This window comes from Adiantum capillus-veneris, chromosome 8, assembly GCF_014529385.1.
Source record: "Adiantum capillus-veneris isolate H3 chromosome 8, ASM1452938v2, whole genome shotgun sequence".
Taxonomy (NCBI): Eukaryota; Viridiplantae; Streptophyta; class Polypodiopsida; order Polypodiales; family Pteridaceae; genus Adiantum; species Adiantum capillus-veneris.
In genome coordinates, this window is record NC_140938.1 from 71,688,953 (window position 1) to 71,691,928 (window position 2,976).

The following is a 2,976-nucleotide window of genomic DNA, read 5'->3' on the forward strand; positions in this document are numbered from 1 at the left end:
AGTGGATACCTTAGTGTGTGGTTATGGCTGTAGGAAAAGAATATTTCATTACTTTGCCAAAGTCGAGGTATCCTTGGCTTTGTTAGTCTAGGACAGGTGAGTTTCTTGCCGCTGTCATTGTTAGTTTAGAGTATTATTGTAGTTTAGTGTAAAATTTGTGTTTTCAGCATTCAGTAGCTTAAGAGTGTTTGGCTTAGTGTGTGCCAAAAGTGCATGTTAGGTCAAGCACAAAAACATCCAAAAAAAAAAAAAACACCTAAAAATTGCTTTTTCTTAGGATTTAGATACCATTCAGTGTTTTCTTTGTTGTTTTAGGGTTCGAATAAGTAGGACACATGTGTGGAGTGTTCTGGATGTGAAAGGTTCAATTTACTTTGGATTTGCCCAAGGTTTGTATGTTTGGTGTTGTAAAGTGACTGAAGTGACCTAGAAAAGCCATCTTGGTGTACAGAGTTGGTATTAGTGTCCAAAAGCACTTAAAATCACCTCTAGTAGCCACATCAAGTGTCAGGTACCAAAAAAAGCTGCAATCTGCAAGTCCAGACAGTAAGCGCTCTTACTGTCTCCAGACCTAGATTTGGCCAACTGACCAAGCGAAAGCATGTACACATGTTGTAGGCTCAGTAACAAGCAAGTTTGTGTAGTTATAATCCAAATTTGATGTGTTTTGGTCTTGTCAAGTGCTTGGTATACACAACAAAATCTGCAAAAGTGACCATAACTCAAGCCAGCAAGCCCACAACCCAGGTGAAGACTCCAGAAGGTGAGTATAAGCCCAGGTAAGAGGTTCCTATTGCTAGGAGTGTCAAAATACATTTTGTGAGCACAGAAAGTGCAATATTGTCCTCTAGACAGTAAGCGCTCTTACTGTCTCCAGTGCCCAAATTGTGATATTTGGATTGCCACCTAATCTATACATTGAATGCATGTATATATATAGTTTCTATACTGAGAAATACTTCAAATAGATAGTAAAAGTGTGTGAACTTCTTGCAGGGTGTACCAGGAGCCTGAGAGCACAGCCAACTGGAAGTAAGGTAACTTTCCAGGTTAGTGCATCCAAGGTTAAGCACGTTTCATGTTTTTGAGGTCACGAGCTGTAGTACCCTCAGGACATAGACCACTTAAGGGCCAGGTGAGTCAAGTTTCTACGGAAGAGAGTGTCAATCAGACCACCCATGTATCCTTAGGCCCAATCCCAGAGGATTACATCTCTGACACATCATCAAAAGATCTATACTATCAGACCATGGCAGGGGGACAACCATCAGTGAACTTTAAAGAGGGAGTTAACTTTATGGGAGAATCCTCCAAAGACCATGAGAGACCTCCAGCAATCTTGCTGTATGCCTATAACAATGGACAAGATGCCAAAATCTTCAAGGATTCTATGAACCATAGCTGTGTTCAGATTGGAGATAATCCAGTCGAATTACAGTATAGGGTCCTAGCCACTTATGATGGCAAAGGAGGTTATATGGATGAATAGGGTGCTTACTACATGATAGTCAAAAGCCCTGATGCCGTGGACAAATGGGGAAGAAATGCGTCCAAGACGAAAGCTGATGATGAGGTCGAGGAGAAACCGCCTCTAGAGGAAACAACAATAGAACCATGTTCAGATCTTTCACCACTAGAAGGCTTATGTCCGACAATCCTCGATGGGGAATTACAAAGCCTTTCCTGAAGAAACCGCTGCGTACTATGTCAATGAGGATGTAAATGAGAAAGAGGCTACTCCGAATAAGACTTTGTATGTCTACCTCTTGAATGAAAGCAAATTCTTAATCGTAGACAAGTTTGGTCAGGAGTACACACCGACCTCTGCTGCAAAGATGAGTAGGTATACATACTTAGGGTTACCCATTGTGTACCCTGAAGTAGCAAAGCCCGCAGCAAGTGCACCGCTTACAATCCCAGTAAGAAACTTAATGGACGATGACATCCTAAGACCAATCCAAGTAGAGAGGCAACCTATGCAGAATCCTGGTCAGACTAGTTTCTTTGAACCTATTCAAAAACCAGAATTCCACACTCAACAAGTGCCAAACATGAGTGGATATTCGTTCCAAGCGGGAACAAGGAATCCACCACGCGATGAAGAACTCTCTGGAGGAATTCATCGACAAAATGAGACAAACAAAAACTCAGGTAGAGCTACTCAAACGACGCAAAATGTAGCTAGGCCACAGCAGAGAACCACTACTGCACATACACGGGACACTATACAAGTACTTGGGACACCAACTATAGGATTCAGACCCCTAAGGCCGCATCAAGTCGCCAAATGCGTGCCCTCTAAATATACAGGATCTGGGGATCCATATGCCCATGCTTCTGCCTTTAGACAAGTGTCGAGAGCAGAGCAAGTACATGAATTCCATACGCAATATGAGGGCTTTGGATTGACCTTAGATGGTACTGCTATGACTTGGTTCCAGCCATTAAGTAAGAGCTCATTCTCTGACATAGAGGATCTCTTATCTGACTTTGTCCAAGAATTCACCAAACGTGGGATAAAGCATGACACAGTCTCACAAATGTACTCTTTCAAACAACAAGAGAAAGAGAAAGTAAAGGAAGCCGCCTTGAGATTGAAGCAATATGTGGAGAGATGTCCTCCCAGGGAGATCCCTCAACAAGAAAGGCTAGCGTTGCTCTTCATAGAAGGGTTACTAGACAAGAATCTCAAGAAGGATTTGCATATTCAAAGATGCCAAACTTTAGACGAGGTTATCAAAGAAGCAGTATACCTGGTCGACAATTGCAATATATATGGAGAATCCCGAAAGGATTCTGATACCAGGTCAAGCGATTCGAGGGTGACTACCAGTGTTGAACTGCTGGAGAAACCGATGCCCTTATAGACAAACTCCTTGAGAGTTTCAACAATGCTGCTTTGGCACCTCAACATGTGAGACAACCACAATTACGCTTATGTAGCATCTGTGGAGGGAGTCATCCCACAACCCAGTG

At 42.5% G+C, this 2,976-nt stretch overlaps 1 pseudogene; it reads left to right on the forward strand.

Moving 5' to 3' along the window:
* The first annotated feature begins 1,614 nt into the window (after positions 1-1,614).
* On the forward strand, positions 1,615-2,181 carry LOC147452350 (uncharacterized; annotated as a pseudogene).
* Positions 2,182-2,976: the final 795 nt, after the last annotated feature.